The sequence below is a fragment of the Triticum urartu genome, chromosome 5A (assembly GCF_056163025.1).
Source record: "Triticum urartu cultivar PI428250 chromosome 5A, HENAU_Tu73, whole genome shotgun sequence".
In the NCBI taxonomy this organism is placed as follows: Eukaryota; Viridiplantae; Streptophyta; class Magnoliopsida; order Poales; family Poaceae; genus Triticum; species Triticum urartu.
Genome location: NC_141877.1, coordinates 658856736 through 658872457, shown reverse-complemented (window position 1 = coordinate 658872457; position 15722 = coordinate 658856736). Strand labels below are relative to the sequence as shown.

At 49.5% G+C, this 15722-nt stretch overlaps 1 pseudogene; it reads right to left on the bottom strand.

Annotated features, from left to right (window-relative positions):
- Window positions 1-326: 326 nt before the first annotated feature.
- LOC125511837 (small nucleolar RNA Z247) lies at window positions 327-465 on the bottom strand (annotated as a pseudogene).
- Between the last annotated feature and the right edge of the window lie 15257 nt (window positions 466-15722).

The following is a 15722-nucleotide window of genomic DNA, read 5'->3' as shown; positions in this document are numbered from 1 at the left end:
CAGTGCGGTCATGTTCGCTGAGCGCTCTTCTCCTCCCTGGTAGGCGAAGTCATAGCGCTTCCAGCATTTCCAAGCTGGATGACCCACCTTGCCGCAGATCTGGCACGTCAACTTGGTGGTGGGATTGTTGTTGTAGTTCCCACCCCCACCGCTGCTGCCTCCACAGTTAGGTGGCCTGGAGGAGTTGTCGCGGCCGCGGTCACCGCCGCTGCCTTTCTTGCCACGGCCGCGGTCACCACTGTCACCGCCGTTTTTGTTGTTGAAGCGCCCACGACTGACTACGTTAGCAGACGACTGGGAGGACCTACCACGAAGATTCATGCAGGTTTCAAAGCTCAGAAGCTGCGAGTACAGCTCCGGGACCTTGACCGGCTCGACCCGAGAGCACATGGGTGACACCATGGGGTCGAACTCCTCATCTAGTCCAGCTAGGATGTGGGACACAACGTCCTCTTCATCCACCTTCTTCCCTGAAGCAACAAGTTCATCACAGAGAGTTCCGACCTTACCAACGTACTCAGTGATCTTGGAGTTTCCCTTCTGAAGATTGGCGAGGGCGATCCTGACGTTGACGGTTTGTGCTCGGGTTTGTGACGTCAGCATCCCCTGCACGGTGTTCCACAGCTCTGTTGTGGTGTGGCAAGTTGCCACCTGGACGGCCATCTCGCCCGGTAGCGTGGTCAGCAGATATGAGAATACCTGTTGATCGCGCGCATACCACACGCCAAACTCCGGGTTGGGGGTCTAAGACTTGGTCTTCCCGTCAGCGCTGGTGACCTCAATGGTCATGGGCGGCACCACTTGCTCGACGTCGAGGAATGCCGCCATCTGCGCTCCCCGGATGGCTGAGAGCACGGTGGCGCGCCATAGCAGCTCGTTCCCTCTCGTAAGCTTCTCGGTTACGATGTGTGCAATCGGAGACGAGGGAAAGGAGTTCGCAGAGGAGCTTGCCATGGATGAATTCGAGGTAGGCTCTGATTACCATGTAGAAGTGCATGCTCTAGTAAATGCAACCAAAAGACCGATCTGATGGAAGAGACTAGGCAACACATTATACGTCAACACTCACCCTCACGTGTGGCTCCCTCAGGCCTAAATGTGGATCGAAAGTGGGCTGCAATTTTAATTGCGCCAGCCAGGTCTTGTACTCAAGACCTCTTAACCCCGATACCATGTAAGAAAAGAAGATTGGAAGCGTATGCATCTGTGCAGGGACGCGTGCATGTTAAATAGGGAGAACAAGATTACATCGGTGCAGGTTGTTGTGTGGCTTGTCCCCTCATCCAAGTCTATACAAGATGAGGATCACCAACTAACAACAATCTGCATAGGATTACAACTCACGCACACACATTAACACACCGTGAAATATGTCATATTACACATGTTACACAACTACAATTACATGATTTAACAATATTGACAACTTTGCGGAATAATCAATTGCCTATTTATGCGTGCAATGTCAATGTGAACATTGCTGTTCATCTTTTTTTTTTTAGAATCTGCTCTTCAGCTTGGAAAGCATGCTATGCAATGCAGCTAGGGAGATGTTGGCCCATCGCTTGTCAAGAATTTAGAATTGTATTTTTAAATTCATGACTACCTTTTGGGAAACACGAGCATGTTTTAATTTTGAAAAAAATCTATAAATTTAGTGAACAATTTTTAATTCATGAAATTTTTATAATTTGTAAAAAAACGAAGCCATGAACAATTTGAAATTCATGTTTTTAAAATAACACAAATATTTTAATTTATATTTTATTTTACCTAATCCACTAGCATTGTTAATATCACGAACCGATTTTTATATTCACAACCTTTTTAGTTCTTTTATTAAATTTTCTAGTTCAACACTATTTCACGTGCATTGCGTCAAGTAGTTTTTTTGAGGATTATTGCGTCAAGTAGTTGGTGCTTCGCACAGGGGCGCCCACAACTGGGCCGGCCTGCTTTTGGTTTTTTCTGTTTCTATTTTACTTTTACTTTTTTCTTTTTCTTTTTTCTTAACTATTCAAGTTACTTTTTCTTCTCAAAAAATATCGTAAATATAAAGGATGTTCACATTATCAAAATTTCAAAAAGTTCCTGTTTAAAAATTCTGTTCAGAAATTTTTAAAAATGATCGGCAATTTTAAAATAATTTATAACTTTAAAAACTGTTTTATTCTTTTCAATAAATGTTCAAAAATTCAAAAACAATGAAATATCAAAATTTAAAAAATGTTCAAAATTTATATATTTGTTAATAAAATCCAAAAATGTTTGGGAAAATTTTTAAATAACGTTTATGTTTTTAAAATTTCTTCACAAATTGAAAACATGTTCTTGTTTTCAAAATTTGTTGGCATTTTCTGAAAATATTCAGGAATTTTGAAAGAACGTTTGGAGTTTTCCAAAATTATTCGCGCATTCAAATAATATTGAGGCATTTCAAATTGCTCACAATGTTTTTGAATCTGAACACTATTGTGTTCTTATATATTCGTGTTTTCCATGATCACCGGCAGCCGTCAGGTCGAGGGGTTAGCAGCTCGCTCCAAGAGCGCGAGGTCATGAGTTCTAATCCTCGCAAGCTCCAGCTGAATTTGTATGTTATGCTTGTTCTTTCCTTCGATATTGGGCAAGATTGCAAAATGATGAGGACAACAAGATGGTGGAAGAAGGAGCAGATTTATTGCAGGATGTGGTGCTAGAGATGCATGTTGCTGGGCATGCGCCGAGAAATGACGAAGCCCTGCTGCTGAGAGTAGAAGTGGAGAAACAAGCTGATGGAGCAACAGGAGATACTAGGAAGCCTAAAAAAACAGGAGATACTAGGATGGGGTGAGCTGAAGATGAAGAAGCTGCAGGGCCGGTCCTTAGATTTTGGGAGCCCAGGGCAAAACTAAAGACTAGGGGCCTTAGTACAAACAACAAATAATAGTAATGAATATATGTATATATAAAATGTTGCCAATAAGCACTTATATGCATCGGAAAACAGTATACTTATCAAGTAATTATACATATCTTTCAAAAATTATCATTGCCCGATGCAAATTCACTTATGATGAGGCAATCTCTTCCAATAATTTCTTCTCGACACATATTGTTGCCAAACCATTTAAATTTATGAGTCATTGTTGACCTCTCTGTTAGATATAATCTTGATGTCCTGTGTATCTGCATGTTTACTTTTGTATTTGCATGTAGTAGTGTGTTTGTGCAGGGGTACGTGCGAGGCGTACACCTGATCGTTCAGTTTGAAGAGCATGCATGGTGAGACTCCAAGGTGCAGTGAGAAGCTGCTGCATGCAAGGATCTGAAGCCAACGGGCTGCACACGTTTTCTAGGAAGTTGTTATGCATGCGTGTGTTAGTGCCATAATAATAGGTGATGTATTAGTTGGTTAGTGGAGCAGGTCGTGTGCACAAGAGTCGGGCACGTTGTGGCCTGGCAGCGCGTGTGAGCTAGCTACTTAAAGCATTGTAATTCAGTTTGTCTGGTTAAGAGAAATATAGAGAGAAAACGGCAGGCTGTGTGATACAGCGGCCACCAAAACCAGAGTTCTTCTATTCCTTGAGAGTTCTACGTGAGGTAGAAGAGAGGAAGAAGAAGGGGTTGAGCGATTCAGCTCCAACATTTGGCATCAGAGCCTTGTCGATCCGAGGCGTTGGCGGCGCCGCGGCGGACTCCATGTGAGGTGGGGGACGGCGGCGCGAGGAGGAGGCCGGCGACGGCGTGATGCCACAGGCGGCCGGTTGCGGTGCGATGCTGCGAGGTGAGGATGGCGTGGTGATCGACGTCGCGATGGCGCCGTCCACGTCAAGAGGTGGCCGCTCCGTGCCGCAATATTGCGTGGCAATCGGCGTTGCTATGGCGTCAACCACGACAAGATGGCTCATGGTGACCGGCGCTGCGGTAGTTGTCATCATGTGGCTGCGGGTCATCCGTGTCGAAGACTGTGATATCAAGATTAGGGGATGAATGTTAGCACTAATCTTGATATTGTTGTATCTGCATATTTAGTTTTGAGTTTTTGCATCTAGTTAGGTGTTTATGTAGCCTATTGTAGTTCGGCAAGGTGTATGTGCGATGCGTACGAAGCCCGCGAGTTCCTGTGGAGGCACGTGAGGCGAGATGCCGGGTTGTGGTGTGATGCGGCAAGCAAGGGGAGATGCCGATGCCGGCGTGAAGCTGCAATGTGTGATGCGGCATGATCGTGTGAAGTGGCAAGAAGTGCAAGTGGCTGGAACGCAATGGGCTGCATGGTCGTTGAGTCAAGCCGCTGGCTGGATAATCAGTTAGTTGGTTAGCATGTTGTTAGCCGGTGATGCATGCACGTCCTAGAGAGATTCTAGGAGAGATGGCAGGGCTATGCAAGTGCTAGACGTGGGAGTGCATTTAGGTAGTGGTTAGTAGTGCGTGTGTGCATGGGCACTGAGCTGTGTGTGTGCGTCTGCTATATAAGCACCTGTACTCATAATTGTTTAGAAGCCAAGAGAATAGAGAAGAAAAAAGGCTGGCAGTGTGAGGCTGCGGCCACCAAATACCTGTGTTCTTTGTTCTTCCGTTAGCTTTGAGAGGAAGCTAGAGGAAGAAGAAGGTGCTCTAAGAGGCAGCGCCAACAATTGATATCAGAGCATGTATGGTGAGAGGTGTACAGGGGTACGTGCGAGGTATACACCTAATGGTTCAGTTTGAAGAGCATGCATGGTGAGACTCCAAGATGCAGTGAGAAGCTGTTGCATGCAAGGATCTGAAACCAACGGGCTGCACAAGTTTTCTAGGAAGTTGTTATGCATGCGTGTGTTAGTGCCATAATAATAGATGATGGATTAGTTGGTTAGTGGAGCAGGTCGTGTGCACAAGAGTCAGGCACGTTGTGGCCTGGCAGCGCGTGTGAGCTAGCTACTTAAAGCATTGTAATTCAGTTTGTCTGGTTAAGAGAAATATAAAGAGAAAACGGCAGGCTGTGTGATGCAGCGGCCACCAAAACCAGAGTTCTTCTATTCCTCGAGAGTTCTACGTGAGGTAGAAAAGAGAAAGAAGAAGGGGTTGAGCGATTCAGCTCCAACACTCTCAATATTTTTAACTTTGGAAATCTAGTGTCAGCCGATGCGACAGTCACAAGCACTGTAAATAAGACGTGATAAACAACAGAGACATTATGATAACAATCAAATTATGTGACATGGTCGAAAATATTCATAGAATAACACCATCCAGTAAAGTGAATTTCACAATTTTAACTCATAAAAAGGTAAAACTGAATGTTCATCAACACTAGCAGATTGTGCATGTGCCCCTAATGAACTAACTGTACTCTTAGGACTAGTTACATTATTTTCACTTATATTGATGCCAACATTTATCTCTTGCTCAGATTTAGAATTTCCTTTAATATGTTTCTCTGCCTCCACGACAACTTTGCCAACTCATTATTTGGGTACGTCGAAGCACCAGTACTGCTCTTGAAACATTATTAATAACTTTTCATTGTGATTGTATCGGGTAATCCACACACTTTATTCACTTTTCACCATTGTGAAAATATATGCGAGGGATAAATTACCTATTATCAGAAAAAGAAGTAATATACGTATAGAGAGTAGGGATTAGGGAACGGTAACATACCCTGGATTGCGCGATGTGTACTCTCGCATCTGGACTCTCTCACAGGATAGCAAAAAAGAGGCCATTGTTGAGGCAAAGCTCTGAACACGATGAGTCTTGACTTCTCAACCTTTTTATTTTTTGCATATCCGTTAATTATTTTAGCCCAGAACATAATTTTAGCCCAGATCATAATTTCACATCATGATTTAGCTGCAAGCGAATAAATTTTTGCTCATTGTGATACAGCAGGCATGTCTTAAAAAAGAGAAGGTTCTTAAATTTTAGATTGCTTTGGCAGCAATCTTCTGATCTTATTATAAAAATGACATGATGTGAATTGTTTTAGTGGGCATTCTTTCGGGGGCATATTTCTGTGTAATAAAATGCTCTCTGTTTTGGTCTATTACAGTATTGTTCCGAAACAATTTCTGATTATGTTCATTTTCCTAATACTTTCCTGCAGTTTTTCCTATGCGACTCTTTCTGCCATGTCATCACCAATTCTGTTTTACCTATAAACTTGGCTGATTTACAATTTCTTTACATAAGAAATGGTGTACTATTTGAGTTGTGTCAATTCATATATAATGCGTATTTCCTTTTATATCTTTGATATGTGCTCTGTTTACAAAATATATGATGTAACCAATTGAGTAAATTTATAGTTACAGTTCTCTCGAGGATGCTTATAAATGCAACGCAAAGAAAATGAGATGACATTTCTGTTTCTGATTGTTGCCCCCATCCTTAATTCTTTTAATTATATATCGGCTATCCTTCTGTGTATATGTGAGGTATCTTAATTTCTTAAGGTACGGTTTCTGGCTAGGATTAACTTCCACATGATGCAAGGTTTTCTGACCTCTTATTTGTTTTATTTTTATGAAAAGTGCAGTTCTGATGTGATGGACGACAAGTTGCGAGAAAAATGGTTAGTTTGGTACAGATCCACCTCTAACCGGATGGACGTGAGCTAATCGACTGTCTCCCCACAGATTCATGCTGCTGCTTCCCATCAGGGCAAAATGATGGATGATGGAATTATGGAAGTATGAAAAAGCCAAACTTATCTGTTCATGAACTTCTGGCTCTTCTTTTACCTGCTGCTCAAATGTTTAATGTTAAATGTTGTAATTTATTTTTAGGAGCACTTACTGTATAAATGGTTACCTGATAGTGTTCTGTCATGTTTATATTCTTCTGTTCTTATTTCCCCATCCAAAGCTTGGTGTTAACAACATCAAAACACACGAGGTTGTGTGGTTATGTTTATTTTTGTACAGACTTTTAGATCTTATTGGAGGTTTTCTTTTGGAACTAATGTCAAAATCTTATACTTCATACAATAGAGAACACTGAACCATATGCCAACTATTTTTCCTGTTTGTAGAATCTATAATTTTTTCTTCCAGCGAGGAAACTGTAGAATATGATGTATAGGATGTGCAAACACAATACATTGATCGGTGCACCAGGCACGTATATATGAGTACAGAGAGGGGCCACAACCTCGACTATACAAAGGAAACAGGAGGTGGGCTCAATACACGATATACACGTACATAATATACTCAACACCCCCCCCCCCCCCCCCCCCCGCGCAGTCAAAGCGGCGCCAGTGACGCAGAGACTGGAACGAAACTCCTCGAAGGTGGAAGTCGGCAGGCCCTTCGTCATCACATCGGCGAACTGTTGTGCAGTCGGAACATGAAGGACCCGAATACGTCCAAGGGCCACTTGCTCGCGCACAAAGTGAATGTCCAGCTCAATGTGCTTAGTCCGGCGATGATGAACGGGGTTGGCGGAGAGGAACACCGCAAAGACGTTGTCGCAGTACACAACCGTAGCCTGGGAGATATCGTGATGCAGCTCCTGAAGTAACTGTCGTAGCCAGGTGCACTCGGCAACAGTGTTAGCCACAACTCGGTACTCAGCCTCCGCGCTGGAGCGCAATACTGTGGGTTGTCGCTCGGACGACCACGAGACGAGTGAAGGACCGAGGTAAACGCAGTAGCCGGAGGTGGACCAACGAGTGTCGGGGCAGCCAGCCCAGTCTGCGTCGGAGTAGGCCACCATCTCTAGAGAAGCGGACGCCGTGAGGGTGAGCCCAAGATTCATCGTGCCACGAATGTAACCGAGGATCCGCTTCACGAGAGTCCAAAGGGAGTCACAAGGGGCGTGCATGTGGAGACACACCTGCTGAACTGCATACTGTAGATCCAGTCGGGTGAGAGTTAGATACTGAAGAGCACCGACAATGGACTGGTAGAAGGGAGCATCCGACGCTGGCGAGCCCTCAAGAGCAGAAACCTTGGCCTTCGTGTCAACAGGAGTAGCAACAGGGTGACAGTTGAGCATGCCAGCACGCTCAAGGAGCTCGCGCGCATACTTCTACTGATGAAGAAAGAAGCCATCCGGTCACCGAATGACCTCAATGCCAAGAAAATAATGTAGAGCACCCAAGTCCTTGATGGCGAACTCGTCACGCAGCCGAAGAGTAGTCTGCTGAAGAAGAGCTGCGGAGGAGGCCGTCAGGATGATGTCGTCGACGTAGAGGAGCAAATATGCAGTCGTGTCACCATGGCGATAGACAAACAGTGAGGCGTCCGAGCGAGTGACGCTGAAGCTCAGTGTCTGAAGAAACCCGACGATCCACTGGTACCAAGAGCGAGGTGCTTGCTTGACCCCGTATAGAGACCGGGACAGCAAACACACATGGCCAGGAAGAGATGCGTCGACGAAACTGATGGGCTGCTCACAATAAACCTGCTCCTCAAGATGGTCGTGGAGGAAGGCGTTGGAGACATCCATCTGATGAACTGGCCAGCCTCGGGACACCGCAAGCTGGAGGACGGTGCGGATGGTGCCCGGTTAGACAACCGGTGCAAACATCTCAGTGAAGTCAACTCCAGCGCGGCGTCGAAAACCACGAACCACCCAGCGAGCCTTGTAGCACTCAAGTGTACCATCCGAGCGGGTCTTGTGGCAAAAGACCCACTTGCTGCTGATGACATTGGCGCGAGGAGGCCGGGGAACCAGTGTCCAGGTACAGTTCCACTGGAGAGCGTCGAACTCTTCCTGCATTGCGGCAAGCCAGTGAGGATCATGAAGGGCTGCGCGATCGGATGCAGGAATAGGGGACGACTCTGTGGTGGAGGCAGCGAGGAGGTACTCGTTGCACGAGTACCGTAGACTCGAACGGTGAACGCCAGCTCGGCCCGTGTGACGGGGCGAGACGGCAGCGCCGGGACGTCCAGCGAGGCGGCCGGTGAGGCACTCGGCGTGGCAGCCGACGATGGGGCCGGCGAAGGGGCGGCCCCCGAGGTGGCCGGTGATGATACCGGCGACGCGGCGGCCGACGAAGATGTCGGTGAAGATACCGGCGACGCGGCGGCCGGCGAAGATGCCGGCGAAGAGGCCGGCGACGCAGCGGCCGGCGAAGATGCCAGCGAAGCGGCGGCCGGAGAGACGAGCGATGCCGAGGCCCCTGACGGAGTCGGCGAGGGCGACGTGGGGGCGGGGGGCGCATCTCGTCCCACGACGCGAGGACCACCAAAGCCCGGAGGAGGTCCAAGAACCGAGCGGGGTCGTCCACCTGACGGGGTCGCTAGAGGGCCGCCGGTGGCCGGCGGCGATGGGGTGGCGGGAGGTACCTGCTGAAATGGAAACACCTTCTCATCAAAGTAAACGTGCCGGGAGGTGAATACACGATGTGAGACGGGATCGTAGCAGCGGTATCCTTTGGTGTTAGGTGGGTAGCCGAGGAAGATGCAAGCGACGGAGCGAGGTGCCAGCTTATGAGGCACAGTGGCGGCGATGCTAGGATAGCAGAGACAACCAAAGATGCGAAGGCCATCATAAGATGGGGTCGCACCAAACAGGAGATGGTGAGGGGCATAGTTCCGGCGTGGGCGACACGAACGGATGTTGATGAGGAGGGTGGCGGTGGCGAGAGCGTCCGGCCAAAACCGGGGAGGCACGTTAGAGTGAAAGAGCAACGTGCGGACGCATTCGTTAAGAGTGCGAAGGATACGCTCGGCACGGCCATTTTATTGGGACATGTAGGGACAAGTGAGGCAGAAGATAGTGCCGTGAGAGGCTAGAAGGTTACGAACAACGATGTTGTCAAACTCTTTTCCATTGTCAGTTTGTAATGCAAGGATAGGACGACCGAACTGTGTGGTGACATAGGAATAAAAGGCAGTGAGTGTGGCAAGGGCGTTCGACTTGCGACGAAGAGTAAATGTCCACACATAATGAGACAAATCATCTAAGATCACCAAATAGTATGTGTAGCCCGTGTTGCTCGCAACCGGGGATGTCCAAACATCACTATGCAATAACTGAAACGGAAAAGTGGAAATAGTGGTAGAAGCGCTAAAGGGAAGACGTACGTGCTTGCCAAGACGACAAGCCTCACAAGTATGGTCCTAGATCTTATTGCATGAGAATGAAAAACTAAAGAATTTGACGCAAAGTGGTGGGGTTCGGGTGTCCCAAACGAGCATGCCAATGGTCGACACCTGCAGCAAGGGCGACTGGGGTGGTGGAGGCGGTGGCGGAGGAGTGCACCGGATAGAGCTCATCAGGACTATCACAACGGTGAAGGACCATCCGAGTACGGGCGTCCTTCATAGAGAAACCGACATCATCAAATTCAGCAGTAATGGGATTCTCACGAGCAAGACGACGAACAGAGACAAAGTTCGTAACTAAATCAGGAGAAACAAGAACATTAGACATGGTGACAGGCGTAGATGTGGAAGGAAACTAAGTACGACCAACATGTGTGATAGGTAGATAGGAACCGTTACCAACGGTGATGCGAGTAGGACTACGAACCGGAGTGAAAGAGTTTAAGGTACTGGGATGAGATGTCATGTCGGCGGTGGCACCCGAGTCCATGTACCAAGCGCCGCCGGTGCCGAAGGGGTTCGATGATGAGGCCGAGGGCAGGGCAGCCAAAGGAGTAGGGCCCCATGGTGGGGAGACTGGCAGCGAGGCGAAGCCGGCGTAGGGCTGAACCAGGGCGGGCGGAGCATGGCCGCCGGCCATCGGCGGGGCGGGCAGAGCCGCGGAGCCGGCACCGGTCGGCTGCTGCAAGACGTCGAAGTTGGCCGGATGGCCCGCCGGGAAAGCCGGCGGCATGGTGTAGCCGCTGAGGGGCTGAACCAGGGCGGGCGGAGCATGGCCGCCGGCCATTGGCGGCGCCGGCTGCATGTTGGTGAAGGGAGACGGCGCGCCCGCGTACATGGGGCCGAAGGGAGACGACGCAGCAGAAGACATTGCAGTGGCGACGACGGTGGCTGGGGAAGGAGGCGCGGCGGCGGCGGCTGGAGGGGGCGCGGTGGCGGCCGGTGTGGCAACAGTAAGAGGAGCGGCGGCGGCGCGGATGAGGGACCGCGGTGGCTAGATGGAGAGAGGGCAGGAGCGGGGATGGGAAAGGGCGGCTATGAAGAGCTGCGGCGGCGGCGACGCGAGGAAGGCGCGGCGGCGGCAAGGGTTAGGGTTGGAAGGAGGTAGTTGCGGAAGTGAGGAGCAGAGTGCAGCGGCGACTGGCGGCGGCGCGGAAGGCGCGCGACGGCGACAGCGGTGGGTGGTGACGGCAGCGGCGGCGCGGAGGATGCGCGGTAGCGGCGTGAGGTGGGCGGGGTAGCGGCGACCGGCGGCGGTGGCGGTGGCGCGAAGGGCGCGCGGCGTGGTGGCGGCGGCGACTAGGGTTAGGTCGACCGACCTGCGATAGATACCATGTAGAATATGAAGTATAGGTTGTGCAAACACAGTACATTGATCGGTGCACCAGGCACGTATATATGAGTACAGAAAGGGGCCCCAACCTCAGACTATACATAGGAAACAGGAGGTGAACTCAATACACAATATACACGTACATAATATACTCAACAGAAACGAATGGACAAGATAGCCATACATATGATTAAGTGTGTAGGTATAGAGGTATTTTGGTGGTTGTTTCTCAGAAAAGGATGTTGTATTGCTAATGCATTATGTCTTGGCACAAAACATTCAAGTGTATGCTCCCTCCATTGTCAACTTCCTTCTGTTTGTTGTCTCATTTTGCTACTTGTACAACAAATACAGCTCAACAAGTGAGGAGGATGTGTTAAATGCTTATTCCATAGTCTGCTTTGAAAAAGATTGTCATGTTCGACAATGCAGAAGCATTCTCCATGATGTGGCATCCAAGTAATGATGTGGCATCCATCCATATAAAGTAAGGAAGCTAACCGACTCTGCCTTCTTCCTGTCTAGCAGAATCGGGGGTATTTGCACTGTTAGGGACTTTCATTAAGTAACACTTCAACTACATTATCTACAACTCAGTTAAGTTGGAAATAACAAGTTCACAAAGCAACCGTGCGTACCAATCATTCTGGAGTATGGGTCAAGCTCCTTTTCTTAGTCACAGCATACAACACATTTCATTAATGATTCTAAGAAACCGTATGAAAACAGTGATCACTTATATGGGATACACGGTGCATCCCATGCTGCATGCTTTGTGACCTAAGAGTATTTTCTGTCCAATTACTTGCTAACCTACGGGAAATGGAAACTTACCATATGTTTATTTGGCTAGATCATCTTTGTGTAAATTCTCGATTATCTGCATTGCACGGTGTACTTTTGTGATAGAAACTCTGACTCAATCGTTCCAAACATATGTTGTAGTGTTGTGTAAAACCTACTCCATCTGACCAACCACCTAAGAAATCCTAAAACTAAAAAATCCAACAAAACAAGAACAAACGAATAGGAGTCCAAACAAAATACTAAGAACTAGATCGATTCAGACGGTTTGTCCCCACCCCGCGCTCCTGAGCTAGGGTTCCTCCCCACCCTTCCCCCGCCGCCACCGGCCGCCGACCACCGGTCATCCGCGCCCCCGTCCCTCCTCCCGACCCGCCCCCTTCCCCGCGTCGCCTACCCGAGCGAGGCGACCGGGGGCTTCTCCCCGTTCGTCGTCCAGCGCCCCCTCGTCCCTCCGTCACCGGTGGGCGTTTCCCGCGTGGTGCTGCTGGCAGCGGCGGGCATGTCCTTCCCCGCGCGCTGACCCCCTGCTCGGGCGGTGGTGGCCGGCGGTGGTGTGGCAAGGCGGTGGCAATGCCGCATGCCGCGGTGACCCTCGTTGCGGCGGCGCTGCCGTTGGTCATGGGGCGGCACGGTGGCGTTGTTGGCTGGCGGCACCCGCCGAGCCAAGATCTGGGCCCATTTGGGCCCCATCTGGGCTGGGTCGGGCCAGTGGCACGACGCTCGGCGGCGTCGCTTCCTGGTGGCAGTGGCGAGGCAGCAGCGGTCTACGGGCGGCGAGAACTTCGTTGGTCGTTGTGTTGCAGCGCGGTGACAGGGACTGTCCAGGCCCACGTGGGCCTGGCCGGGCCGTAGGGCCTGGCAAGTCCTCGTCGCCGCGTCCGGTCGGCTTCGCTCTTGCGATGGAGGTTGTTCCCTCCCACCAGTCGAGTAGAGCATGCTCTTGTGGCCGTTGTCTCTTTTCCCTCTCCTAGCCTCGTGTTGGCAGCTCCTGAGAGACGGCGAGGGTGGTCCGGTAACCGTGGTGGCACATGCTGGTGGGCGGCTGCGTGGGTGGTGCACTATGAAGTGTCTGGGTGGTGGTGGTGGTTGTGGATCGGGAGAAATCCCTGTCGGCCTGTCGGCACCGATGCGATGAAGCCTGCCGGCGCCGCCAGACCTTCCTGAGGGGCATCGGGTATATCCCTTCCCCGCTATCCCTCACGTACTGGGGGAAATCCTAGAACTTATTCGGGCAACAACGGCGGCATCGTCGCATTCCTTCTTGAAGGTGCTGCTTGGTGCGCGGCGCTGCGGGATGCTGGGTGCGTGGTGGTACTTCTTCGAAGGGTGCAGCGGTTGCCGGTCTTCCTTTCTTCGTTGATCTGCCGGTGTCGGCATTTATTTCTCTTTCTTCTTCTTGTTTTTCTTTTGGGCTTTTCTGTGTTGTGGCCCCAGCAAGCTGGATGTATCGAATGTTTGCTTTATAATATAAAGCGGGGGGGGGGGGGGGGGGGGGCTTTATCATAAATACTAAGAACTACACATAAACCCATTCCATACTGATCATTTCCTTTCTCTATTTTCTGTACGTTCTACAGATTGCAAAGAAACACACATGCAATAGAATTGATGTAAATTGACAATGAACCCAACATAGTAGCTAACACTTTACAGATTAGTAAAATATGCAGTCTTCAATTTTCTAAAAAATAGAAAATTCAATTGTTTTTGATAACTTTGAAGTTCATATCAAAATTCACACAAATTTGATGTTAAAAGTTCAAAAGAATTAATCTCTCGAAGCAATGGTCTAAGCGATTTGAAACTTTCTCAGAATAATCATATATGTGCCCTACAATTTCTAGATTTTCTTTTGAAGTATTTTTGAAAATTTAAAATATCTATAAAAGTTTCAATGCAACAAATCAACGGGGCGCGGCGTGCCGCTATGCGGGCATGGCTAGTAAGGCCATAAGGGAGTAAAAATTCGGTTATACTCCCTTACGGCGCACCTAGCCAATCCCCTAACCCGCATAGTGGAGTAATAATTTTACTCCACCTCTCAATATCCCCCAAATCTCCCTAAATATACTCACTCCCATCGCGGCAGAGTAAAACCAGCGCCTCTCTTTCTCCCACCCCCGTGCTGCCCTGCCTCCCGCCACCACAGCCGCCACGGCCCGCCGCCGCCACTGATGACCGTTAGTCCAGCCGGAATGGATAGCCTGGAACCTTCCCTCACCCCGTCAGCTCCCACCGCCACCTGCGCCGAAGAAGAGCTCGCGGATGAGAAAAAAAACCACTGGGTTCAAGCTCCTTCTCCAATCGCTCCAATGGCCTCCAGGGTGGCCATCGCCTCTCCAGCAACGGCCCGCCGCCTTCCTGCCAGAGCCAAACGAGGTTGAACGCTGACGGCGGTGGCAGCACTCGCCGAGGCGGCCGCAAAGAAGTACATGAAGAAGGCCACACCAGCGCCTCATGCAGCTACTCCGGCGCCCCCTTCAGCCACTATCCCGACGCGGGCAGCGGCCGCAGCCGGCAACAAGCACCGCGACCGCCAAGTTCCCGATGAAATGCCTACAAGATAAAGAAAAATCTCACGCCTTGTTGGTATCTGATAGTGAGTGATTGTTGTTGGCCGGTAGTGATTGTTGATAGTGTTTGATTTGTTGTTGTGGTGTGGAGATGAACACGGCCGAATTCCTTGCGTCTTTGGAGTCGTCGGCCGTCGTTGGACTTGATGAGCTCAACTACGACTCGTTTTGGGATCATTCGGAGCCGGCCCAAGACATGGAGCAAGAGGTGACTGGGGAAGAGCAGGAGGCCGAGGAGGAGGAGGCCAAAGAGGTGGTGGCCGATGAGGAGTTGGCCAAGGACGAGGAGGTTGTGGAGGTGACCGAAGCAAGCGCGAAGGTGCCAAGGTCCCGCACCGCCAACTACAACCAAAAGGGGGATATTGCTCTTTGGGATGCTTGGTGCGCGATCTTCATGGATGCAACGCTCGGAACGGATCTAACTAAGACCATGTTTTGGAAGAGAATCTACACAATTTTGTTTTTACTTGACTAACTATCGGGGATCGGCTGGGTGCGGCCGTTAGTGGAGTAAAAGTTTACTCCACTAACTTTACTCGATCGGTTAGAAATGCCTTTACTAGCGAGCAGAAGATTGGTCCAATATTAACTGTCTTGTAAATGCTCCAGTGAGTAGCCAGTCGCAGTCACTATAGCTGTTGCTTGATCATTTGGGCACATCACTGGAGAGAGGTAAATGTTGGCTGAAGGTACACTGTCAAGATTGTGTCCGCCAAAGGAGGACGTGGGGCTGGTTGCAAGTGCAACGCTGCGAGCCAAGATCAGAAAATATTTGACGTAAATGACAGAGCCTGCACGCCTTTACCGTTGGCTGTCTTTTAGTTTTGGATAAGTGCCGCCAGTACCACCATTTAATAGAGGAGGAACTAATCTTAGATCGGGATATGCTAGCTTGGATACGGTACAGTGCTCTGACGTTGCTGCTGCCACACTGCCGGTGAGCATCAGAATGATATTGTATGTGTGCATACGGAGCAGTGCAGGATTAAA